Below are 27,605 nucleotides of genomic sequence, written 5' to 3' on the forward strand. Positions count from 1 at the left end.
GATACCGAACACAACTTCGACGACAGATGTACATTTCCCTGACATAGAATATCATTGCATTTTCCATAAGTGTTCTTTATCTTCATCTCTACAACCCTCAGGTAATGACACACATAGACGATAGGGAATACAGGCACAGATATCAGCAACCACATACCTCCCCCATTCATGTATCATCAACTAAAATGTGCTCCCCATTTTGTTCAAAATCCGAAAAGAGCTCGGTAAAGTTTGACAGCCCATCCACAGACCTGTACCACAGGATAAGAAGGAATTCAAATGTATACTTCGCAATACCTCGAAGCTTGATGTACAACACGTACGGCACGATGATACATGACCCCCCAAACATGGATTCATACACACATGCTTCTGCTATCTCACTAGGTCATACCCTCCTCACACCTTCTCCTCTCTCCTCCCTTACCCAACCATGGAAATCAATTAACCCCTGACTTGCATTTTTCTCCTTAAATGTTTTGGGGCAGTCATTATTGACTGCCAAAGGGTGGACTGTCAAAGTCAGAAAAATGTCTCTATGCACGTTGCCATATTTGCACCGCACACTGGTCCGTGCTGCGCATGCGTACGCTCTCCCGTGAAGGCGCATACCCGCAATAGCGTGCACTCGCAGGCGCGGTATGCGTATTTACGGTAGAGTTTATGTAGTCGTAGCGTGCGACTCATTCGTTACATATTTTCACAATTAATGTAGTTTATAGATCATGATCCCTTTGATAGTTTCTGAAAGTTTGGTTAATATAGAAGGTCCCTGAGCTAAGGAATCCCTCTTTGTATCGTACGAAGGGTCTAACAGGAACCATACAGCAGTGTTTGGTACCCATCGGAAGAGTATTTAATTAGCAATATTGTTGTGTTGGTTTGGAGCGTATTAATCGCTCGTGCGAATAGTTATGGACATAAGAAGTTTATGTCCATTTCTACTATTTACTCATACTCAGGTATGCGGCGGGAAACCTAGTTCCCCACCCACCTGAGCTGTTTGAAATCGTCACAGCCCACCTGTATGAATCAACCTATGACCTTTTGTTGTGATACAGGGTCGAATTCCTTCATCCAATGGACAATGGGATTGTAGGGACTATGAGATTGCATTGTGTGTGGGGCATAAATAGGCAGGCCGACCACATCCAGCTCTCACTCTTCAACGGTTCTCATTGCTGAAAATCGGGTGCTGGATGTCCAGGCGCATGCGATCGTTTACCCTTGTGCGTAAGTTTCTCTCCGTAATCATTGTCTTTCTGTGAGCCAATTTCTCTCATCTCTCTCTCTCTCTTTCCCTTCTCTTTCTCTCGTATCTCCCCTAGACTAGTATTGTATTGTATTAGATAGTATTGTATTTTGGTTAGGAAGTCTTTGTTATATTGTAGTGTATCATTTGTACTGTTATCCCCTTTTTACAAGTATACTAGATATAATACAGTTAATAGGCTTTGGACCCTAAACCAGTATCTGTGTATTTCCTATAGTGTTAAGTGTTCACTTGAGCGTCGGTGACGCTCAAGCAGCTTTGTAGTTAGTCAGGTTACACAAGGTTGCACTTACACCCTGTATTCACATTAAGGTATTCCGTGTATTTCATTGGTATAAGGTTTAGACATAAAGGTATAGCGTTGTGAGCGTCTGCGCCGCTGGTGATCTCCTCGTGGTCTCGAGCGTCCGCTACGCCATAGCGAATCATTACTCTAGTCATAGCCAATAACGTGTCCTGTGATCGCTGGGCCGTGAGCGAACGTGACGCTTGAGCGTCTCGCCTACGGCTGAGCGATCGTTACGCAACTAGCGTACCATTACGGTACTTCTTAAGTAAACAGCGTACAGTGTTCTTAGCTTCATAAAGGGTTGTTTATACGACAAGGGAATTTAGCATTGTCAATAATAGGATGCTTGTCTGAAGACTCTGACTCATTTTCTTGCTCCCATGAGCGGGAAAGGGCATCGGCCTTGCGTTTCTGAGAGCCCGGACAGAACTGGAGTTTAAAGTCGAACCTGGAAAAGAAAAGTGCCCATCTGGCCTGACGAGGGTTGAGACATTGTGCGCCTTTCAGATATAGAAGGTTCTTGTGGTCTGTAAGGATGGTGATTGAATGAGAAGCTCCCTCCAACAGATATCTCTACTCCTCTAGAGCGAGCTTGATGGCTAGCAACTCCTGGTCGCCAATGGCATAGTTGCGCTCCGCTGGGGAGAACTTCCGTGAGAAGAAACTGCAAGGATGTAAATGGCCATCTTTAGCCCTCTGAGATAACACCGCTCCTACTCCAACGGAGGAGGCATCCACCTCTAAGATGAAAGGAGAGTCGATGTCAGGCTGTTTCAGGACAGGCGCAGAGATGAACCTCTGTTTTAAAAGATGAAAAGCTTGCATGGCTTCTTCAGACCACTTGGACGGGTTAGCACCCTTCTTGGTGAAAGCAGTAATAGGCGCCACAATGGTGGAAAAGTCTCGTATAAACTTTCGGTAATAATTGGCGAACCCTAAGAACCTCTGGACCCCTTTGAGGGTTAAGGGTACCGGCCAATTCTGGATTGCTTGTAGTTTCTCAGGATCCATCTCTAGTCCGGAACCGGACACAATGTACCCTAGAAACGGAATGGACTTGACTTCAAAGACGCATTTCTCTAATTTGCAATAGAGATGATTGACACGGAGACGGGACAGAACCTCCTTTACCCAAAAACGATGTTCCTCTAAATTGTTGGCAAAAATGAGGATATCATCTAGATAGACCACGACATGACGGTATAGAATGTCTCTGAAAATCTCATTGACGAAATGCTGGAAGACAGCTGGAGCATTGCTCAATCCGAAGGGCATGACGAGGTACTCATAATGTCCGTCACGGGTGTTAAATGCGGTCTTCCACTCGTCACCCTCACGGATCCGGATGAGATTGTATGCACCTCTCAAGTCCAGCTTTGTAAAGATGGTAGCTCCGCTAACTCTGTCAAAGAGCTCAGTAATCAGGGGTAAAGGATAGCGGTTCTTGATGGTAATGTCGTTCAAACCTCTGTAGTCGATGCACGGCCGCAGACCACCATCTTTCTTTTTTACAAAAAAGAAGCCTGCGCCGGCTGGAGAAGAAGAAGGTCGAATGAACCCCTTTGCTAGATTCTCTTTAATGTATTCCTCCATAGAATGCGTCTCAGGCAGAGACAACGGATAAGTTCGGCCTCGAGGTGGAACCTTCCCTGGAACGAGATCAATCGGGCAGTCCCATTCTCTATGAGGAGGAAGGATATCAGCAGAAGCTTTACTGAACACATCCGTGAAATCTTGATATGGAGGAGGTGGAACATCAGACGACCTGGGGGAGGAAGAACAGACAGGCAACACTTTAAACAAACATGTCTCAGCACAGGAGGGACCCCATGCCAGAATTTGCGTAGTCGTCCAATCAATTGTAGGATTGTGAAGACGGAGCCATGGAAGGCCCAGGACCACAGGATGTGTGGCTCTTGGAATCACTAAAAGTGAAATAAGTTCGGAATGAAGAACTCCCACTCTCAGACGAACTGGTAGAGTCCTTAGAGCAATAACTGTATCAAAAATTTTACTGCCATCCACGGCAGTTAAGGAAAAGGAGGAAGGAAGTCTCTCGGTGGGTAGGGACCACCGTTTAACATAGGCTTCGGTAATAAAGTTCCCAGCTGCTCCGGAATCCAGGAGGGCAATGACGTTCTGATAACGTTGAGCAACTTGAAGCGAGACTGGGAGATTACAATCTTGAGGAGATGGAGAGGAGATCATTACTCCTAGCCGGCCCTCTCCTTGGCAAGCTAGGATTTGGAGTTTCCCGGACGTTTGGGACAGGCATTAATAGTGTGAGACGGAGCTGCACAATACAGACAGAGAGACTCAGAGAGACGTCTTCGGCGCTCAGCAGGAGTGAAACGGGAACGGCCAATTTGCATGGGTTCATCTTTAGTTGGTGACAGTTGGCGAGGAGGAGGAGCAGAAGATTTTGGAGCAGATGATCTTCCACGCTCAGTTGCTCTCTCTCTGAAACGTAAGTCAACTTTCGTACAAAGTGAGATTAGCTCATCTAACTTGGAGGGTAAGTCTCTGGTAGCTAACTCATCTTTAATACGCTCGGATAAACCATGCCAGAATGCAGCATACAGGGCCTCGTCGTTCCATGCCAGTTCAGATGCCAGAATCTGGAACTGTATAAGATATTGTCCTACAGTACGTGATCCCTGGCGTAAACGGAGAATCTCAGACGAAGCTGAAGTTACCCGGCCTGGCTCGTCGAAGATGCGCCTGAAAGTTGACACAAATGCAGTGTAAGAAGATAGCAGGGTGTCGGACCTCTCCCATAACGGTGATGCCCAGTCGAGGGCTGAGCCACTGAGAAGAGAGATGATGTAGGCAATTTTTGTACGGTCACTGGGAAAATTGCCAGGTTGTAGCTCAAACTGAATCTCACACTGGTTGAGAAATCCCCTGCAGAATCTTGGAGATCCGTCAAATTTTGCTGGCGTTGGAAGATGAAGACGTGGAGCAGAAACGGGTAAGGTGGGTGGGGTTATAGTTGGAGTCACTGTGGTTGACGCCCCAGATGCACCTGATCCACGGAGAGTTGTCTGAATCCCATCCAGCCGAGTAGAGAAATCCTGGAGACAGCGGATGATGTGGCCCTGTGCAGCCTCCTGATGTTCAAGTCGGGCTGCCAGTTCTTGCATCGGCCTGGCCGCTTGATCCTGGTCTCCGGCTGGATTCATTAGGTCAGTGCTTACTGTCACAACTGAGGGCCTGAGCTGACGGAAGGCAGCCTCAGTTGTAGGGGCTGAGATGTACCGGAACCTGGGAGGTTGTATCAGACCCCTGGACATGTAAGTAACATGAAGAGAAACCGCCCGAAGGCGTGACCACGACAACTTGAGTAAAAGTCAATGATATTTATTTATGACAAACTCCATGCATCACAGTAGCAGTAAAAAGTAACATAAAAATCAGCAGAGAAATAATAATACAGTTCCTGGGTACTACAGGGTGGCAGGGGCCACAGAGCTCTGGTGGTATGAGACAGTTCTTATTATCTGCAAGTTGGAAAGTCCTTACCAGGCTCAACTGTAGCAATGAGGAAAGCCCAGGGTCGTACCAGCTGATGTTCCAGGGAAAGCTGGACTGCTGTAGATAAAATGCTGCTGTGGGTACTGGTTAGAACCAGACAGGTGTTGGCACGGAGTGGATACTGGCTGGGACCAGTTAAATAATAAATAAAGCTTGAGAGCGATGCAATGTAGATGAAATGTAGAATTTGAGAGCGGAGAAATAATAATACCGGTGGAGAGTGGTAAACTGCAGAAAGGACACCGGCCCTTTAAGAGAAGCTGTACACTGCTGGAAGCTGAGCTGGAAGCAGGTGATGTTGTAGCTGGAAACAGGTGAGTCCAGAATGGATCGGAGAGTCAGGCTACACCGCAGATGGAATGCTGGTGCGGGTCTCTATAGCAGAAGTCTGGAGACAGGAGCTGGAACCTGGAAGACATTCACAGAAGAGAGACAAACTGGAACTAGGTTTGACAACCAAAGCACGGACGCCTTCCTTGCTCAGTAACAGCATATTTATACCTGCAGCAAGGAAGGGGTTGGCTAGGCAATTATGTAGATTAACAATACAGACAGCAGATTGGTGGAAATGATCAGATGACAAAATCCAAGATGGCTGCGCCCATGCAGACACTTGGAGGGAAGTTTGGTTTGTAATCCATGTGAGAATTGAAACAGCAATGGCGGCGCCGGCCACAGGAGACAGGAGACGCCAGACTGATGATTGCACATCTAAACCACGCGGGCACAGCGGAGGCCGCGGCTGACGTAATCGCCACTCTGACACTCTGTATGCAGGAACTCAGGGACAGCGGCGGAGGCCGCGGGAGACGCCATTCCAGATGTAACATGGCGCCGCGGTGACCGCGTCTCAGAGTGACAGGAGAGGATGCGGGAATGTGCACATCAGGATAACAGATGGGATCCGGTCCTGGAGCGCTGAGCCAGCCTTAGGAGGCATCTGATAGGTAAGAAATGGCGTCCAGATACCCGGATCGTGACACTTTAATGCTAATTTTGGTTAGGGGCGGCGGATAAAACAGCTGTCATTCCATAGCAAACTGCGGTCATTCCGCGTCATTCTGGATGTAAAATATGTGACATCACCTTAGGAAGAAGTGTGCTGAAGATATAGTTCATAAGTTTAAGATTTTTTATACATAAATGCATACCCTCCAACTGTACCTTTTTTTTATGGTCTGTACCTATTTTTGGCTCTCCAAACTTCCATTGAAAGTATAGGAAAAGGGGCGTGGTCACGCCCCCTTTACCCGTGGCCACGCCCCTTTTTCAAATTTGTTCCGCTTTTTGTGTGTAAAATGTTGGAGGGTATGTAAATGTTCAATCTGCTCCCATTATAGTCAATTGGAATTCCATTTATTTAGACCAGAGTGTCATTTCTTTTAGTATGTCCCCTCGAGGAGGCACTGCCTCACCTGCCATAGACTTTTTACTCCAGAGTTTTTGGCTATAAAAATTATTAGAATAATGCAAAGAAAATATTTCAAACAAATTCATTGTATTTCTCTAACGTCCTAGAGGATGCTGGGACTCCGTAAGGACCATGGGGTATAGACGGGCTCCGCAGAAGACATGGGCACTTTAAGAAATACTTTGACTCTGGGTGTGCACTGGCTCCTCCCTCTATGCCCCTCCTCCAGACCTCAGTTTGAGACTGTGCCCAGAGGAGGGTGGGTGCACTGCAGGGAGCTCTCCTGAGTTTCCTGCTAAGAAAGTATCTTTGTTAGGTTTTTTATTTTCAGGGAGCACTGCTGGCAACAGACTCCCTGCATCGAGGGACTGAGGAGAGAGGAGCAGACCTACTTAAATGATAGGCTCTGCTCCTTAGGCTACTGGACACCATTAGCTCCAGAGGGATTGGAACACAGGTTCGTCCTGGGCGTTCATCCCAGAGCCGCGCCGCCACCGTCCTCCTCACAGAGCCGGAAAAAAAGAAGAAAGAAGGCTTCAAAGGCGGCAGAAGACTTTGTGAGCTTCACTGAGGTAACGCACAGCACTGCAGCTGTGCGCCATTGCTCCCATACACCTCACATACTCCAGTCACTGTAAGGGTGCAGGGCGCAGGGGGGGCGCCCTGTGCAGCAATATAAACCTCTCCTATGGCAAAATGAACTATATACATGTACAGGTGGGCACTGTACATGTATATTAAAGAGCCCCCGCCATGTTTTACATATTTTGAGCGGGACAGAAGCCCGCCGCTGAGGGGGCGGGGCTTCTCCCTCAGCATTCACCAGCGCCATTTTCTCTGACGTCCTAGTGGATGCTGGGAACTCCGTAAGGACCATGGGGAATAGCGGCTCCGCAGGAGACTGGGCACAACTAAAAGAAAGCTTTTAGACTACCTGGTGTGCACTGGCTCCTCCCACTATGACCCTCCTCCAAGCCTCAGTTAGATTTCTGTGCCCGGCCGAGCTGGATGCACACTAGGGGCTCTCCTGAGCTCCTAGAAAGAAAGTTTATTTTAGGTTTTTTATTTTACAGTGAGACCTGCTGGCAACAGGCTCACTGCATCGAGGGACTAAGGGGAGAAGAAGCGAACCTACCTGCTTGCAGCTAGCTTGGGCTTCTTAGGCTACTGGACACCATTAGCTCCAGAGGGATCGACCGCATGGAACTGGCCTTGGTGTTCGTTCCCGGAGCCGCGCCGCCGTCCCCCTTACAGAGCCAGAAGCAAGAAGAGGTCCGGAAAATCGGCGGCAGAAGACATTAGTCTTCACCAAGGTAGCGCACAGCACTGCAGCTGTGCGCCATTGCTCCTCATGTACGCCTCACACTCCGGTCACTGAGGGTACAGGGCGCTGGGGGGGGGGGGCGCCCTGAGCAGCAATAAAAACACCTTGGCTGGCAAATATATCACAATATATAGCCCCAGAGGCTATATATGTGATAAATACCCCTGCCAGAATCCATAAAAAAGCGGGAGAAAAGTCAGCGAAAAAGGGGCGGAGCTATCTCCCTCAGCACACTGGCGCCATTTTCTCTTTACAGTGCAGCTGGAAGACAGCTCCCCAGGCTCTCCCCTGTAGTTTGCAGGCTCAAAGGGTTAAAAAGAGAGGGGGGGCACTAAATTTAGGCGCAATATTGTATATACAAGCAGCTATTGGGAAAAATTTACTCAATATAGTGTTAATCCCTAAATTATATAGCGCTCTGGTGTGTGCTGGCATACTCTCTCTCTGTCTCCCCAAAGGGCTGTGTGGGGTCCTGTCCTCAGTCAGAGCATTCCCTGTGTGTGTGCGGTGTGTCGGTACGGCTGTGTCGACACGTTTGATGAGGAGGCTTATGTGGTGGCAGAGCAGATGCCGATAAATGTGATGTCGCCCCCTGTGGGGCCGACACCAGAGTGGATGGATAGGTGGAAGGTATAAACCGACAGTGTCAACTCCTTACATAAAAGGCTGGATGACGTAACAGCTGTGGGACAGCCGGCTTCTCAGCAGCGCCTGCCCAGGCGTCTCAAAGGCCATCAGGGGCTCAAAAACGCCCGCTCCCTCAGATGGCAGACACAAATGTCGACACGGAGTCTGACTCCAGTGTCGACGAGGTTGAGACATATACACAATCCACTAGGAACATCCGTTACATGATCCCGGCAATAAAAAATGTGTTACACATTTCTGACATTAACCCAAGTACCACTAAAAAAGGGTTTTATGTGTGGGGAGAAAAAGCAGGCAGTGTTTTGTTCCCCCATCAAATGAGTGAATGAAGTGTGAAAAAGCGTGGGTTCCCCCGATAAGAAATTGGTAATTTCTAAAAAGTTACTGATGGCGTACCCTTTCCCGCCAGAGGATAAGTTACACTGGGAGATATCCCCTAGGGTGGATAAGGCGCTCACACGTTTGTCAAAAAAGGTGGCACTGCCGTCTTAGGATACGGCCACTTTGAAGGTACCTGCTGATAAAAAGCAGGAGGCTATCCTGAAGTCTGTATTTACACACTCAGGTACTAGACTGAGACCTGCAGATAGTGCTGCTGCAGCGTGGTCTGTGACCCTGTCAAACAGGGATACTATTTTGCGAACATAAGAGCATATTAAAGACGTCGTCTTATATATGAGTGATGCACAGAGGGATATTTTGCCGGCTGGCATCCAGAATTAATGCAATGTCCATTCTGTCAGGAGGGTATTAGAGACCCGACACTGGACAGGTGATGCTGACTTTAAAAGGCACATAGAGCCTTATAAGGGCGAGGAATTGTTTGGGGATGGTCTCTGGGACCTCGTATCCACAGCAACAGCTGGGAAGAAAAAAAAAAAATTTTTTACCTCAGGTTTCCTCACAGCCTAAGAAAGCACTGTATTATCAGGTACGGTCCTTTCGGCTTCAGAAAAGCAAGCGGGTCAAAGGCGCTTCCTTTCTGCACAGAGACGAGGGAAGAGGGAAAAAGCTGCACCAGTCAGCCAGTTCCCAGAATCAAAATTCTTCCCCCGCTTCCTCTGAGTCCACCGCATGACGCGGGGGCTCCACAGGCGTAGCCAGTTACGGTGGGGGGCCGCCTCAAAAATTTCAGCGATCAGTGGGCTCGCTCACAGGTGGATCCCTGGATCCTTCAAGTAGTATCTCAGGGGTACAAGCTGGAATTCGAGGCGTCTCCCCCCCGCCGTTTCCTCAAATCTGCCTTGCCGACAACTCCCTCAGGCAGGGAGGCTGTGCTAGAGGCAATTCACAAGCTGTATTCCCAGCAGGTGATAGTCAAGGTGCCCCTACTTCAACAAGGACGGGGTTACTATTCCACACTGTTTGTGGTACCGAAACCGGACGGTTCGGCGAGACCCATGTTAAATTTGAAATCCTTGAACACATACATAAAAAAATTCAAGTTCAAGATGGAATCGCTCAGGGCGGTTATTGCAAGCCTGGAGGAGGGGGATTACATGGTATCCCTGGACATCAAGGATGCTTACCTACATGTCCCCATTTACCATCCTCACCAGGAGTACCTCAGATTTGTGGTACAGGATTGCCATTACCAATTCCAAACACTGCCGTTTGGACTGTCCACGGCACCGAGGGTCTTTACCAAGGTAATGGCAGAAATGATGATACTCCTTCGAAAAAAGGGAGTTTTAATTATCCCGTACTTGGACGATCTCCTTATAAAGGCGAGGTCCAAGGAGCAGTTGTTGGTTGGAGTAGCACTATCTCGGGAAGTGCTACAACAGCACGGATGGATTCTACCTACTGTTCCTGGGGATGGTTCTGGACACAGAACAGAAAAAAGTATTTCTCCCGCAGGAGAAAGCCAAGGAGCTGTCATCTCTAGTCAGAGACCTCCTGAAACCAAAACAGGTATCGGTGCATCACTGCACACGAGTCCTGGGGAAAATGATAGCTTCTTCCGAAGCAGAATTCCATTCGGCAGGTTCCATGCAAGAACCTTTCAGTAGGACCTCTTGGACAAGTGGTCGGGATCGCATCTTCAGATGCATCGGCTGATAACCCTGTCTCCAAGGACCAGGGTATCTCTACTGTGGTGGCTGCCGAGTGCTCATCTTCAAGAGGGCCGCAGATTCGGCATACAGGACTGGGTCCTGGTAACCACGGATGCCAGCCTTCGAGGCTGGGGGGCAGTCACACAGGGAAGAAATTTCCATGGACTTTGGTCAAATCAGGAGTCGTCCCTACACATAAATATTCTGGAACTGAGGGCCATTTACAATGCCCTAAGTCTGGCAAGGCCTCTGCTTCAAAACCAGCCGCTACTGATCCAATCAGACAACATCACGGCAGTCGCCCATGTAAACCGACAGGGCGGCGCAAGAAGCAGGATGGCGATGGCAGAAGCCACAAGGATTCTCCGATGGGCGGAAAATCACGTCTTAGCACTGTCAGCAGTGTTCATTCCGGGAGTGGTCAACTGGGAAGCAGACTTCCTCAGCAGACACGACCTACACCCGGGAGAGTGGGGACTTCATCCAGAAGTCTTCCAACTGTTGGTAAACTGTTGGGAAAGACCACAGGTGGACATGATGGCGTCCCGCCTAAACAAAAAACTAGATATTGCGCCAGGTCAAGGGACCCTCAGGCGATAGCTGTGGACGCTCTAGTGACACCGTGGGTGTACCGGTCGGTTTATGTATTCCCTCCTCTGCCTCTCATACCAAAGGTACTGAGAATAATAAGAAGACGAGGAGTAAGAACGATACTCGTGGTTCCGGATGGGCCAAGAAGAGCTTGGTACCCAGAACTTCAAGAAATGCCTCTACCGCTCAGACAGGATCTGCTACAGCAGGGGCCCTGTCTGTTCCAAGACTTACCGCGGCTGCGTTTGACGGCATGGCGGTTGAATTCCGGATCCTAAAGGAAAAGGGCATTCCGGAGGAAGTCATTCCTACGCTGATAAAAGCCAGGAAAGAAGTAACCGCAAACCATTATCACCGTATTTGGCGAAAATATGTTGCGTGGTGTGAGGCCAGGAAGGCCCCAACAGAGGAATTTCAGCTGGGTCGTTTTCTGCACTTCCTACAGTCAGGAGTGACTATGGGCCTAAACTTGGGTTCCATTAAGGTCCAGATTTCGGCTCTGTCGATTTTCTTCCAGAAAGAACTGGCTTCACTGCCTGGAGTTCAGACATTTGTAAAGGGAGTGCTACATATTTAGCCCCCTTTTGTGCCTCCTGTGGCACCTTGGGATCTCAACGTGGTGTTGAGTTTCCTAAAATCACATTGGTTTGAGCCACTTAAAACTGTGGATTTGAAATATCTCACGTGGAAAGTGGTCATGTTATTGGCCTTGGCTTCGGCCAGGCGTGTGTCAGAATTGGCGGCTTTGTCATGTAAAAGCCCTTATCTGATTTTCCATATGGATAGGGCAGAATTGAGGACTCGTCCCCAGTTTCTCCCTAAGGTGGTATCGGCTTTTCACTTGAACCAACCTATTGTAGTGCCTGCGGCTACTAGGGACTTAGAAGATTTCAAGTTACTGGACGTAGTCAGGGCCTTAAAAATTTATATTTCCAGGACGGCTGGAGTCAGGAAAATTGACTCGCTTTTTATCCTGTAGGCACCCAACAAAATAGGTGCTCCTGCTTCTAAGCAGACTATTGCTCGCTGAATTTGTAGCACAATTCAGCTGGAGCATTCTGCGGCTGGATTGCCGCATCCTAAATCAGTAAAAGCCCATTCCACGAGGAAAGTGGGCTCATCTTGGGCGGCTGCCCGAGGGGTCTCGGCTTTACAACTTTGCCGAGCTGCAACTTGGTCAGGGGCAAACACGTTTGCAAAATTCTACAAATTGGATACCCTGGCTGAGGAGGACCTTGAGTTCTCTCATTCGGTGCTGCAGAGTCATCCGCACTTTCCCGCCCGTTTGGGAGCTTTGGTATAATCCCCATGGTCCTTACGAAGTTCCCAGCATCCACTAGGACGTCAGAGAAAATAAGATTTTACTCACCGGTAAATCTATTTCTCGTAGTCCGTAGTGGATGCTGGGCGCCCATCCCAAGTGCGGATTGTCTGCAATACTTGTATGTAGTTATTGCCTAACTAAGGGTTATTGTTGAGCCATCTGTTGAGAGGCTCAGTTATATTTCATACTGTTAACTGGGTATAGTATCACAAGTTATACGGTGTGATTGGTGTGGCTGGTATGAGTCTTACCCGGGATTCAAAATCCTTCCTTATTGTGTCAGCTCTTCCGGGCACAGTATCCTAACTGAGGCTTGGAGGAGGGTCATAGTGGGAGGAGCCAGTGCACACCAGGTAGTCTAAAAGCTTTCTTTTAGTTGTGCCCAGTCTCCTGCGGAGCCGCTATTCCCCATGGTCCTTACGGAGTGCCCAGCATCCACTACGGACTACATTAAATAGATTTACCGGTGAGTAAAATCTTATTTTTTCTCCACAGCACCGCTGAGAGGAAGCTCCCCGGACTCTCCCCTGCTTGACACACGGTGAAAGAGGGTTTTAAAGTAGAGGGGGGGCACATAATTGGCGCACATATATATATGTGTATATATATATATATATATATATATATATATATATACTATAACAGCGCTACTGGGTAAACATTCTATGTTTTTTCCTGGGTCATATAGCGCTGGGGTGTGTGCTGGCATACTCTCTCTCTGTCTCTCCAAAGGGCCTAAAGGGGGAACCTGTCTTCAGAAAAGAGATTCCCTGTGTGTGTGGAGTGTGTCGGTACGCGTGTGTCGACATGTTTGACGATGAAGGCTCACCTAAGGAGGAGGGGGAGTGCATGATTGTCAGGTCGCCGTCGGCAATGCCGACACCGGACTGGATGGATATGTGGAATGTCTTGAATGCTAATGTAAATTTATTACATAAGAGATTAGACAAAGCTGAGGCTAGGGAACAGTCAGGTAGTCAGACCGTGCCTGTCCCAGTGGCACCGGGACCTTCCGGGTCTCAAAAGCGCACATTATCCCAGATCACTGACACAGATACCGACACGGATTCAGAGTCCAGTGTCGACTATGAGGATGTAAAGTTACAGCCAAAAGTGGCTAAGGGTATTCGTTACATGATTATTGCTATTAAAGAGGTTTTGCATATCACGGAGGAACCCCCTGTCCCTGAAACGAGGGTACACATGTATAAAGAGAAAAAACCTGAGGTCACTTTTCCGTCCTCATATGAGCTAAGCGAATTGTGCGAAAAGGCTTGGGAATCTCCAGACAGGAGATTACAAGTTTCCAAGAGGATTCTTATGGCGTATCCCTTCCCAGAAAAGGACAGGATACGATGGGAATCTTCGCATAAAGTAGACAAGGCGTTGACACGCTTATCAAAGAAGGTAGCACTGCCATCTCAGGATACGGCTACCCTCAAGGATCCTGCTGATCGTAAGCAGGAAGTTACCATGAAGTACATTTACACACATTCTGGTACTATTATATTAGACCGGCTATGGCATCGGCCTGGGTTTGTAGTGCTGTCGCAGCATGGACAGATTCCTTATCTACGGAGATTGAGACCCTAGATAAGGATACCATTTTAATGACCCTAGGGCATATCAAGGATGCTGCGTTATATATGAGGGATGCTCAAAGAGACATTTGTTTACTAAGCTCCAGAATAAATGCTATGTCTATTTCTGCTAGGAGACTCTTGCGGACCCGGCAGTGGACGGGGGATGCAGACTCAAAGCGGCATATGGAGTCGTTGCCTTACAAGGGAGAGGAGTTGTTTGGTGAAGGCCTCTCGGACCTTGTCTCTACTGCTACAGCAGGTAAATCAAATTTTTTGCCTTATGTTCCCCCGCAACCTAAGAAGGCGCCGCATTACCAAATGCAGTCCTTTCGTTCCATTAAAAGCAAAAAGGTACGGGGTTCATCCTTTCTTGCCAGAGGTAAAGGCAGGGGGGAAAAGCTGCACACAGCTAGTTCCCAGGAGCAGAAGTCCTCCCCTGCATCTGCAAAATCCACCGCATGACGCTGGGGCTTCCCTGGGGGAGTCAGCTCAAGTGGGGGCACGTCTTCGATTTTCAGCCACATCTGGGTCCACTCACAGGTGGATCCCTGGGCAATAGAGATTGTTTCCCGGGGATACAAGCTGGAATTCGAAGAGGTGCCTCCTCGCCGGTTTTTCAAATCGGCCCTACCAGCTTCTCCTTCAGAGAGGGAGTTAGTGTTAAATGCAATTCAAAAATTGTGTCTTCAGCACAAGGTTCCCCTTCTGCAACAAGGGAAGGGGTATTACTCAACCCTGTTTGTGCTCCCGAAACCGGACGGTTCGGTCAGACCCATTTTGAATTTGAAATCCCTGAACCTGTACTTAAAAAGGTTCAAGTTCAAGATGGAATCGCTCAGAGTGGTCATCGCCAGCCTGGAGGGGGGGGGGGGGGATTGGATGGATGGTTTCCCTGGACATTCCCTCCTCATCAGGCGTTCCTGAGATTTGCGGTACAGGACTGTCATTACCAATTTCAGACGTTGCCGTTTGGGCTTTCCACGGCCCCGAGGATTTTTACCAAGGTAATGGCGGAGATGATGGTGCTCCTGCGCAAGCAGGGTGTCACAATTATCCCATACTTGGACGATCTCCTCATAAAGGCGAGATCTCGAGAGAAGTTACTGGACAGCGTATCGCTGTCTGTGAAGACGTTACAGCAACACGGCTGGATTGTCAATATTCCGAAGTCACAGCTGGTTCCTACAATGCAGTTTTTAGAAAAGAAGGAGTTTTGGGAACCGCACAAGTCCTCAATTAGATAATTAGTATAATTAGTAGCCTCTGAAAAACTGAATTATCCCGAATTGCTTCTAGATATAGCAACTAGGGATATGGATAGTTAGTCCGAGTCCCAACTCATTGTTGCTTTCAGTGGTGCTCCCCAGAGTCAATTTTAAGCAGTCAAAAAAAACCCAAACAAGGAAGTGTTGGAAAGTAGGCTCTTTTTTGGGAGCACTCTAATTCAGAGGGTGGAAGTATAATTGATTAGTTAATTAATACTGGTAAAACCATTTTTATTAGATTATACATTAAAGGAATTTTTTTGTGGAGTATTTGCGTGAAAAATTAGAAGCTTTGCGAAAATATAAAACACATTGCAAATGGTACGTGATGTCCGTATCACAGTGTATCGGTTGCCGGAGATTAATGGCTGTAATTACAGAGTTCATTAATCATTGCACTTTTAAATTCATGTAATGTATGACCATCATTTGTTCAGCAAGTATCCATTGTGGATTACAATAAATGCCGAGAATTAAATCATAGGTCATATACGAGTCAGGTACCCCGTAGTATGTATATATATGTGGGTGACACTGTGTAGGAGAGTCAATTTCTTGCAGTACCAGGGTGTTCAGAGGTGGTCTCCCATCCTAGTACTAACCCGGCCTTTCACTGCTTAGCTTCCAAGGTCAGAAGAGATTGGGCATCTCCAGTGATGTATGACCGCAAATATTGTACTCTCCCTCTAGGATCACCTAAATGTGTGTAGCCACTTGGTTAAGTTACCCTTTGGCTTGGCAGTCACAAATAAGATATAAATGTATTGACAGCCTATTTTTGTAACGGGAAGGTTACACAATATCCACAGTTTAGGCTTGCCTATTCATTGATGCAAACCAATTTTATAGGAGTTCCAAATACCCAATATTATGGGTGTGGATGACACTGTAGGGGAGTCAATTTGTTGCAGTACCTGGGTGTTCAAAGGTGGTCACCCATCCTTTTACCAACCCGGCCTTTCACTGCTTAGCTTCCAAGGTCAGAGGAGATTGGGCATTTCCAGTGAGGTATGACCGCAAATATTGTACTCACCCTCCTGGATCTTCCAAATTTTTAAATTGTGATTGCCAAAAATAGCAAGTTATATATACATATGGTACAATGAAAGATTAGGATAGTATGTAGCCACCTGGCTTAATCACCCTGTAACATATCAACCACAGGTAACAATATACACATGAGTGAAGGCCTGTTATGTGGGTAAAATTCCTGAACACCACACAATGTCCACAATTAGGACTCGCCTATCACTCCAGAAAAAACCCTAAGAGCACCAGAACGGCCAGACCACAATTAGTAACTTTGTCGGTGCAGGATATAGTTATGCTGCACAGAAATGAATTAATTTATGGTATACCCTTAAGCACTGAACCAAACAAATAGCTTAGAGGTGCCTGATACTTAGGTCCTATAATAAATACCTGCATATATTGTAGGAAAGCAGGCTAGAACTAGGTGCTTGTTAATAGTTTGCACATATGTTGATTAGCTTGAGCCTAATAAGTTCAAAGTTCTGAGCATTTGCTGCAATTTGCCATTCTTGAATTTCAAAAGAAAAAACACAGTCAGTGATACCTATAAAGTTGATAACAACTTGCTATTGATGTTTGTAGCCAGTGAGGATTATCCCAATTATAGGTCTTGATGCTGAAAGTATACGGTCCATATGGTATAGTTAATTGGGACAATTAATCCTGTGTTGTTCTTTAGCATGGTATGACAATACGACTGGAAATTATATTGTCACTTGTAGTGGCTGCTAATAGTTCAAAGAAAGGAAGGAAGAAAGAAAAGAGAAGAAAAAAAGAGAGAAAAACGTTTGGCTAACAGGCTTTTGTAAGTGCAATTTGCAATGAAGGGAGTGCAGGGTATACGATACCAGCTCCGGTCTAGGTGATATCACTGTTAGAACCGACTACTGCCGTGCCCGTGCTCCAGAGGCTTCAGTGGCGTGTGGTCGAGGTCTCCCCGTTCAGAGGATTCCGGCTAGTACGGTCACGTGTGCGCATCACGTGATCGCGGTACTTCCTCCTGACGTACGTTTCGCATTCAGTGCTTGATCACAGGACATCCTGTGATCAAGCACTGAATGCGAAACGTACGTCAGGAGGAAGTACCGCGATCACGTGATGCGCACACGTGACCGCACTAGCCGGAATCCCGAGGACGGTCACCAGGCAACGGCCGCAAGCTCCGTCCTCTAAACGGGGAGACCTCGACCACACGCCACTGCAGCCCCTGAAGCCTCTGGAGCACGGGCACGGCAGTAGTCGGGTCTAACAGTGATATCACCTAGACCGGAGCTGGTATCGTATACCCTGCACTCCCTTCATTGCAAATTGCACTTACAAAAGCCTGTTAGCCAAACGTTTTTCTCTCTTTTTTCTTCTCTTTTCTTTCTTCCTTCCTTTCTTTGAACTATTAGCAGCCACTACAAGTGACAATATAATTTCCAGTCGTATTGTCATACCATGCTAAAGAACAACACAGGATTAATTGTCCCAATTAACTATACCATATGGACCGTATACTTTCAGCATCAAGACCTATAATTGGGATAATCCTCACTGGCTACAAACATCAATAGCAAGTTGTTATCAACTTTATAGGTATCACTGTGTCACGATCCGGGTATCTGGACGCCATTTCTTACCTATCAGATGCCTCCTAAGGCTGGCTCAGCGCTCCAGGACCGGATCCCATCTGTTATCCTGATGTGCACATTCCCGCATCCTCTCCTGTCTCTCTGGACGCAGTCACAGTAACGCCTTATACATCTGGCATGGCGTCTCCCGCGGCCTCCGCCGCCGTCCCTGAGCTTCTGCATTCAGAGTGGCGATTACGTCAGCCGCGGCCTCCGCTGTGTCCGCGTGGTCGGATGTGCATCTGTCAGCCTGGCGTCTCCTGTCTCCGGTGGCCGGCGCCGCCATTACTGTTTTCCAGACCACATGGATTACAATCCAAACTTCCCTCCAAGTGTCTGCATGGGCGCAGCCATCTTGGATTCTGTCAGCTGATCTTTCCTACCAATCCGTTGTCAGTATTATTAATTTGCATAATTGCCTAGCCAATGCCTTCCTTGCTGCAGGTATAAATAGGTTGTGCCTGAGCAAGGAAGGCGTCAGTGCTTTGGTTGTCAAACCTAGTTCCAGTTTGTCTCTCTCCTGTGATTGTCTTCCAGGTTCCAGCTCCTGTCTCCAGACTTCTGCTATAGAGACCCGCACCAGCATTCCATCTGCGGTGTAGCCTGACTCTCCGATCCATTCTGGACTCACCTGTTTCCAGCTACAACATCACCTGCTTCCAGCTCAGCTTCCAGCAGTGTACAGCTTCTCTTAAAGGGCCGGTGTCCTTTCTGCAGTTTACCACTCTCCACCGGTATTATTATTTCTCCGCTCTCAAATTCTACATTTCATCTATATTGCATCGCTCTCAAGCTTTATTTATTATTTAACTGGTTCCAGCCAGTATCCACTCCGTGCCAACACCTGTCTGGTTCTAACCAGTACCCACAGCAGCATTTTATCTACAGCAGTCCAGCTTTCCCTGGAACACCAGCTGGTACGACCCTGGGCTTTCCTCATTGCTACAGTTGAGCCTGGTAAGGACTTTCCAACTTGCAGATAATAAGAACTGTCTCATACCACCAGAGCTCTGTGGCCCCTGCCACCCTGTAGTACCCAGGAACTGTATTATTATTTCTCTGCTGATTTTTATGTTTCTTTTTACTGCTACTGTGATGCATGGAGTTTGTCATAAATAAATATCATTGACTTTTACTCAAGTTGTCGTGGTCACGCCTTCGGGCGGTTTCTCTTCATGTTACTTACATGTCCAGGGGTCTGATACAACCTCCCAGGTTCCGGTACATCTCAGCCCCTACAACTGAGGCTGCCTTCCGTCAGCTCAGGCCCTCAGTTGTGACAGTAAGCACTGACCAAATGAATCCAGCCGGAGACCAGGATCAAGCGGCCAGGCCGATGCAAGAACTGGCAGCCCGACTTGAACATCAGGAGGCTGCACAGGGCCACATCATCCGCTGTCTCCAGGATCTCTCTACTCGGCTGGATGGGATTCAGACAACTCTCCGTGGATCAGGCGCATCTGGGGCGTCAACCACAGTGACTCCAACTATAACCCCACCCACCTTACCCGTTTCTGCTCCACGTCTTCATCTTCCAACGCCAGCAAAATTTGACGGATCTCCAAGATTCTGCAGGGGATTTCTCAACCAGTGTGAGATTCAGTTTGAGCTACAACCTGGCAATTTTCGCAGTGATCGTACAAAAATTGCCTACATCATCTCTCTTCTCAGTGGCTCAGCCCTCGACTGGGCATCACCGTTATGGGAGAGGTCCGACACCCTGCTATCTTCTTACACTGCATTCGTGTCAACATTCAGGCGCATCTTCGACGAGCCAGGCCGGGTAACTTCAGCTTCGTCTGAGATTCTCCGTTTACGCCAGGGATCACGTACTGTAGGACAATATCTTATACAGTTCCAGATTCTGGCATCTGAACTGGCATGGAACGACGAGGCCCTGTATGCTGCATTCTGGCATGGTTTATCCGAGCGTATTAAAGATGAGTTAGCTACCAGAGACTTACCCTCCAAGTTAGATGAGCTAATCTCACTTTGTACGAAAGTTGACTTACGTTTCAGAGAGAGCAACTGAGCGTGGAAGATCATCTGCTCCAAAATCTTCTGCTCCTCCTCCTCGCCAACTGTCACCAACTAAAGATGAACCCATGCAAATTGGCCGTTCCCGTTTAACTCCTACTGAGCGCCGAAGACGTCTCTCTGAGTCTCTCTGTCTGTATTGTGCAGCTCCGTCTCACACTATTAATGCCTGTCCCAAACGTCCGGGAAACTCCAAATCCTAGCTCGCCAAGGAGAGGGCCGGCTAGGAGTAATGATCTCCTCTCCATCTCCTCAAGATTGTAATCTCCCAGTCTCGCTTCAAGTTGCTCAACGTTATCAGAACGTCATTGCCCTCCTGGATTCCGAAGCAGCTGGGAACTTTATTACCGAAGCCTATGTTAAACGGTGGTCCCTACCCACCGAGAGACTTCCTTCCTCCTTTTCCTTAACTGCCGTAGATGGCAGTAAAATTTTTGATACAGTTATTGCTCTAAGGACTCTACCAGTTCGTCTGAGAGTGGGAGTTCTTCATTCCGAACTTATTTCACTTTTAGTGATTCCAAGAGCCACACATCCTGTGGTCCTGGGCCTTCCATGGCTCCGTCTTCACAATCCTACAATTGATTGGACGACTACGCAAATTCTGGCATGGGGTCCCTCCTGTGCTGAGACATGTTTGTTTAAAGTGTTGCCTGTCTGTTCTTCCTCCCCCAGGTCGTCTGATGTTCCACCTCCTCCATATCAAGATTTCACGGATGTGTTCAGTAAAGCTTCTGCTGATATCCTTCCTCCTCATAGAGAATGGGACTGCCCGATTGATCTCGTTCCAGGGAAGGTTCCACCTCGAGGCCGAACTTATCCGTTGTCTCTGCCTGAGACGCATTCTATGGAGGAATACATTAAAGAGAACCTAGCAAAGGGGTTCATTCGACCTTCTTCTTCTCCAGCCGGCGCAGGCTTCTTTTTTGTAAAAAAGAAAGATGGTGTTCTGCGGCCGTGCATCGACTACAGAGGTTTGAACGACATTACCATCAAGAACCGCTATCCTTTACCCCTGATTACTGAGCTCTTTGACAGAGTTAGCGGAGCTACCATCTTTACAAAGCTGGACTTGAGAGGTGCATACAATCTCATCCGGATCCGTGAGGGTGACGAGTGGAAGACCGCATTTAACACCCGTGACGGACATTATGAGTACCTCGTCATGCCCTTCGGATTGAGCAATGCTCCAGCTGTCTTCCAGCATTTCGTCAATGAGATTTTCAGAGACATTCTATACCGTCATGTCGTGGTCTATCTAGATGATATCCTCATTTTTGCCAACAATTTAGAGGAACATCGTTTTTGGGTAAAGGAGGTTCTGTCCCGTCTCCGTGTCAATCATCTCTATTGCAAATTAGAGAAATGCGTCTTTGAAGTCAAGTCCATTCCGTTTCTAGGGTACATTGTGTCCGGTTCCGGACTAGAGATGGATCCTGAGAAACTACAAGCAATCCAGAATTGTCCGGTACCCTTAACCCTCAAAGGGGTCCAGAGGTTCTTAGGGTTCGCCAATTATTACCGAAAGTTTATACGAGACTTTTCCACCATTGTGGCGCCTATTACTGCTTTCACCAAGAAGGGTGCTAACCCGTCCAAGTGGTCTGAAGAAGCCATGCAAGCTTTTCATCTTTTAAAACAGAGGTTCATCTCTGCGCCTGTCCTGAAACAGCCTGACATCGACTCTCCTTTCATCTTAGAGGTGGATGCCTCCTCCGTTGGAGTAGGAGCGGTGTTATCTCAGAGGGCTAAAGATGGCCATTTACATCCTTGCAGTTTCTTCTCACGGAAGTTCTCCCCAGCGGAGCGCAACTATGCCATTGGCGACCAGGAGTTGCTAGCCATCAAGCTCGCTCTAGAGGAGTGGAGATATCTGTTGGAGGGAGCTTCTCATTCAATCACCATCCTTACAGACCACAAGAACCTTCTATATCTGAAGGGCGCACAATGTCTCAACCCTCGTCAGGCCAGATGGGCACTTTTCTTTTCCAGATTCGACTTTAAACTCCAGTTCTGTCCGGGCTCTCAGAATCGCAAGGCCGATGCCCTTTCCCGCTCATGGGAGCAAGAAAATGAGTCAGAGTCTTCAGACAAGCATCCTATTATAAATCCGTTGGCATTCTCCACGGTAGGGATGGACTCTACGCCCCCATCAGGGAATAGTTTTGTGAAACCGACACTAAGGAAGAAGCTCATGCATTGGGCCCATGCTTCCCGCTTTGCCGGACATACAGGTATCCAAAAAACCCTGGAGTTTATCTCTAGGTCCTATTGGTGGCCAACTCCGAAAAAGGACGTTTTGGAGTTTATTGCATCTTGCCCAAAGTGTGCTCAACATAAAGTATCCCGCCAGTCGCCTGCGGGGCAACTGGTTCCACTATCTGTTCCCCGTCGACCATGGACCCATTTGTCGATGGATTTTATTACAGATTTGCCCATGTGCAACAAGTTTAATACCATCTGGGTGGTAGTTGACCGGTTCACCAAGATGGCACACTTCATTCCTCTTACCGGTCTTCCGTCAGCTTCCAAGTTGGCTCAAGTATTCATACAAGAGATCTTTCGACTCCACGGTCTTCCAGAAGAAATTATCTCAGATCGAGGAGTTCAATTCACAGCCAAATTCTGGCGAAGTTTATGTCAAGTCCTCCAAGTCAAGCTAAAGTTTTCCACGGCTTACCATCCTCAGACCAATGGTCAAACTGAGAGGGTGAATCAGGACTTGGAGTCCTTCCTCCGCATCTATGTATCCTCCTCTCAAGATGACTGGGTTCAATTACTTCCCTGGGCCGAGTTCTGTCATAACAACCAGTATCATTCTTCATCTTCTTCAACACCATTCTTCACCAACTTTGGATTCCACCCTAAAGTCCCTGAGTTCCAACCGCTTCCAGCAACTTCTGTTCCCGCAGTGGATATCACCTTGCATCAGTTTGCCAATATCTGGAAGAGCGTACGATCAGCTCTGCTCAAGGCATCGTTCAGGTACAAGAAGTTTGCGGATAAGAAGCGTCGAGCAGTTCCTGCTCTCAAGGTGGGTGATCGGGTATGGTTATCCACGAAGAATTTGAGGTTAAGAGTTCCCAGTATGAAGTTTGCACCTCGCTACATCGGTCCTTTTAAAATTGATCAAGTCATCAATCCTGTTGCTTACAGACTCCAGTTGCCTCCCTTCTTAAAAATACCCAGGACATTCCATGTTTCCCTGTTGAAACCGCTAATCTTGAATCGGTTTCATTCCTCACTTCCTCCAACTCCGAAAGTCCAAACTCAACGAGGCGTTGAGTATGAAGTAGCCAAGATCCTGGACTCACGTCACCGTTACGGTCAACTTCAGTATCTTATTGACTGGAAGGGTTATGGCCCTGAGGAACGTTCATGGACCAATGCTTCTGATGTCCATGCTCCTGCCTTGGTCCGGAGATTCCATTCCAAGTTTCCTCAAAAGCCAAAGAAGTGTCCTGGGGCCACTCCTAAAGGGGGGGGTGCTGTCACGATCCGGGTATCTGGACGCCATTTCTTACCTATCAGATGCCTCCTAAGGCTGGCTCAGCGCTCCAGGACCGGATCCCATCTGTTATCCTGATGTGCACATTCCCGCATCTTCTCCTGTCTCTCTGGACGCAGTCACAGTAACGCCTTATACATCTGGCATGGCGTCTCCCGCGGCCTCCGCCGCCGTCCCTGAGCTTCTGCATTCAGAGTGGCGATTACGTCAGCCGCGGCCTCCGCTGTGTCTGCGTGGTCGGATGTGCATCTGTCAGCCTGGCGTCTCCTGTCTCCGGTGGCCGGCGCCGCCATTACTGTTTTCCAGACCACATGGATTACAATCCAAACTTCCCTCCAAGTGTCTGCATGGGCGCAGCCATCTTGGATTCTGTCAGCTGATCTTTCCTACCAATCCGTTGTCAGTATTATTAATTTGCATAATTGCCTAGCCAATGCCTTCCTTGCTGCAGGTATAAATAGGTTGTGCCTGAGCAAGGAAGGCGTCAGTGCTTTGGTTGTCAAACCTAGTTCCAGTTTGTCTCTCTCCTGTGATTGTCTTCCAGGTTCCAGCTCCTGTCTCCAGACTTCTGCTATAGAGACCCGCACCAGCATTCCATCTGCGGTGTAGCCTGACTCTTCGATCCATTCTGGACTCACCTGTTTCCAGCTACAACATCACCTGCTTCCAGTTCAGCTTCCAGCAGTGTACAGCTTCTCTTAAAGGGCCGGTGTCCTTTCTGCAGTTTACCACTCTCCACCGGTATTATTATTTCTCCGCTCTCAAATTCTACATTTCATCTATATTGCATCGCTCTCAAGCTTTATTTATTATTTAACTGGTTCCAGCCAGTATCCACTCCGTGCCAACACCTGTCTGGTTCTAACCAGTACCCACAGCAGCATTTTATCTACAGCAGTCCAGCTTTCCCTGGAACACCAGCTGGTACGACCCTGGGCTTTCCTCATTGCTACAGTTGAGCCTGGTAAGGACTTTCCAACTTGCAGATAATAAGAACTGTCTCATACCACCAGAGCTCTGTGGCCCCTGCCACCCTGTAGTACCCAGGAACTGTATTATTATTTCTCTGCTGATTTTTATGTTTCTTTTTACTGCTACTGTGATGCATGGAGTTTGTCATAAATAAATATCATTGACTTTTACTCAAGTTGTCGTGGTCACGCCTTCGGGCGGTTTCTCTTCATGTTACTTACATGTCCAGGGGTCTGATACAACCTCCCAGGTTCCGGTACATCTCAGCCCCTACAACTGAGGCTGCCTTCCGTCAGCTCAGGCCCTCAGTTGTGACACACTGACTGTGTTTTTTCTTTTTCTTTTGAAATTCAAGAATGGCAAATTGCAGCAAATGCTCAGAACTTTGAACTTATTAGGCTCAAGCTAATCAACATATGTGCAAACTATTAACAAGCACCTAGTTCTAGCCTGCTTTCCTACAATATATGCAGGTATTTATTATAGGAACTAAGTATCAGGCACCTCTAAGCTATTTGTTTGGTTCAGTGCTTAAGGGTATACCATAAATTAATTCATTTCTGTGCAGCATAACTATATCCTGCACCGACAAAGTTACTAATTGTGGTCTGGCCGTTCTGGTGCTCTTAGGGTTTTTTCTGGAGTGATAGGCGAGTCCTAATTGTGGACATTGTGTGGTGTTCAGGAATTTTACCCACATAACAGGCCTTCACTCATGTGTATATTGTTACCTGTGGTTGATATGTTACAGGGTGATTAAGCCAGGTGGCTACATACTATCCTAATCTTTCATTGTACCATATGTATATATAACTTGCTATTTTTGGCAATCACAATTTAAAAATTTGGAAGATCCAGGAGGGTGAGTACAATATTTGCGGTCATACCTCACTGGAAATGCCCAATCTCCTCTGACCTTGGAAGCTAAGCAGTGAAAGGCCGGGTTGGTAAAAGGATGGGTGACCACCTTTGAACACCCAGGTACTGCAACAAATTGACTCCCCTATAGTGTCATCCACACCCATAATATTGGGTATTTGGAACTCCTATAAAATTGGTTTGCATCAATGAATAGGCAAGCCTAAACTGTGGATATTGTGTAACCTTCCCGTTACAAAAATAGGCTGTCAATACATTTATATCTTATTTGTGACTGCCAAGCCAAAGGGTAACTTAACCAAGTGGCTACACACATTTAGGTGATCCTAGAGGGAGAGTACAATATTTGCGGTCATACATCACTGGAGATGCCCAATCTCTTCTGACCTTGGAAGCTAAGCAGTGAAAGGCCGGGTTAGTACTAGGATGGGAGACCACCTCTGAACACCCTGGTACTGCAAGAAATTGACTCTCCTACACAGTGTCACCCACATATATATATACATACTACGGGGTACCTGACTCGTATATGACCTATGATTTAATTCTCGGCATTTATTGTAATCCACAATGGATACTTGCTGAACAAATGATGGTCATACATTACATGAATTTAAAAGTGCAATGATTAATGAACTCTGTAATTACAGCCATTAATCTCCGGCAACCGATACACTGTGATACGGACATCACGTACCATTTGCAATGTGTTTTATATTTTCGCAAAGCTTCTAATTTTTCACGCAAATACTCCACAAAAAAATTCCTTTAATGTATAATCTAATAAAAATGGTTTTACCAGTATTAATTAACTAATCAATTATACTTCCACCCTCTGAATTAGAGTGCTCCCAAAAAAGAGTCTACTTTCCAACACTTCCTTGTTTGGTTTTTTTTTGGTTCCTACAATGCGTCTGACCTTTTTGGGCCTGATTCTGGACACGGACCAGAAAAAGTTTTTTCTTCCGATGGAAAAGGCTCAGGAGCTCATGGCTCTGTTCAAGAACCTATTAAAGCCAGAGACGGTTTCAGTGCATCACTGCACACGTGTCCTGGGGAAGATGGTGGCGTCTTACGAGGCCATCCCCTTCGGCAGGTTCCATGCAAGGACTTTTCAATGGGACCTACTGGACAAGTGGTCCGGGTCTCATCTACAAATGCATCAAAGGATCGTTCTGTCTCCCAGAGCCAGGGTATCTCTCCTGTGGTGGCTGCACAGTGCTCATCTCCTAGAGGGCCGCAGGTTCGGCATTCAGGACTGGATCGTGGTGACCACGGACGCAAGCCTCCGAGGTTGGGGAGCAGTCACACTGGGAAGAAATTTTCAAGGTCTCTGGTCAAGTCTAGAGACTTGTCTTCACATCAACGTCCTGGAATTGAGGGCCATATACAACGCCCTACGTCAAGCGGAGGCATTGCTTTGCGACAAGCCAGTCCTGATTCAGTCGGACAATGTCACAGCAGTAGCTCATGTAAACCGCCAAGGCGGCACAAGGAGCAGGATGGCAATGCCAGAAGCCACCAGAATTCTTCGCTGGGCGGAAGGTCATGTAAGCGCACTGTCAACAGTGTTCATTCCGGGTTTGGACAACTGGGAAGCGGACTTCCTCAGCAGACACGACCTGCATCCGGGAGAGTGGGGACTTCATCAGGAAGTCTTCGCACAGATCGTGGGTCAGTGGGGACTGCCCCAAATAGACATGATGGCGTCCTGTCTCAACAAAAAGTTAAAGTGGTATTGCGCCAGATCAAGAGACCCTCAAGCTGTGGCGGTAGACGCCCTAATGACACCGTGGGTGTTCAGGTCGGTCTATGTGTTTCCTCCTCTTCCTCTCATACCCAAGGTGTTGAGAATAGTAAGACAAAGAGGAGTGAGAGCAATCCTCGTGGCTCCGGATTGGCCACGAAGGACTTGGTATCCAGATCTGCAGGAGTTGCTCACAGAAGATCCGTGGCCTCTTCCTCTACGGCAGGACCTGCTGCAACAGGGGCCCTGTCTGTTCCAAGACTTACCGCGGCTGCGTTTGACGGCATGGCGGTTGAACGCCGGATCCTAGCGGAAAAAGGTATTCCGGATGAGGTCATTCCTACCCTGATCAAGGCTAGGAAGGACGTGACATCGAAACATTATCACCACATATGGAGAAAATATGTTTCTTGGTGTGAGGCCAGGAATTCTCCTACGGAGGAGTTCCATTTGGGCCATCTCCTTCACTTCCTTCAGACTGGAGTGAATTTGGGCCTAAAATTAGGGTCCATAAGGGT

General features: G+C 47.6%; 4 pseudogenes; 2 read left to right on the forward strand and 2 right to left on the reverse strand.

Moving 5' to 3' along the window:
- Nucleotides 1-15,851: 15,851 nt before the first annotated feature.
- On the reverse strand, nucleotides 15,852-15,971 carry LOC134937551 (5S ribosomal RNA; annotated as a pseudogene).
- Nucleotides 15,972-16,201: 230 nt separating this feature from the next.
- Nucleotides 16,202-16,321, reverse strand: LOC134944637 (5S ribosomal RNA; annotated as a pseudogene).
- A 9,013-nt stretch (nucleotides 16,322-25,334) lies between these two features.
- Nucleotides 25,335-25,454, forward strand: LOC134944641 (5S ribosomal RNA; annotated as a pseudogene).
- Nucleotides 25,455-25,684: 230 nt separating this feature from the next.
- Nucleotides 25,685-25,804, forward strand: LOC134937562 (5S ribosomal RNA; annotated as a pseudogene).
- Nucleotides 25,805-27,605: the final 1,801 nt, after the last annotated feature.

The sequence above is a fragment of the Pseudophryne corroboree genome, chromosome 1 (genome assembly GCF_028390025.1).
Source record: "Pseudophryne corroboree isolate aPseCor3 chromosome 1, aPseCor3.hap2, whole genome shotgun sequence".
NCBI lineage: Eukaryota > Metazoa > Chordata > Amphibia > Anura > Myobatrachidae > Pseudophryne > Pseudophryne corroboree.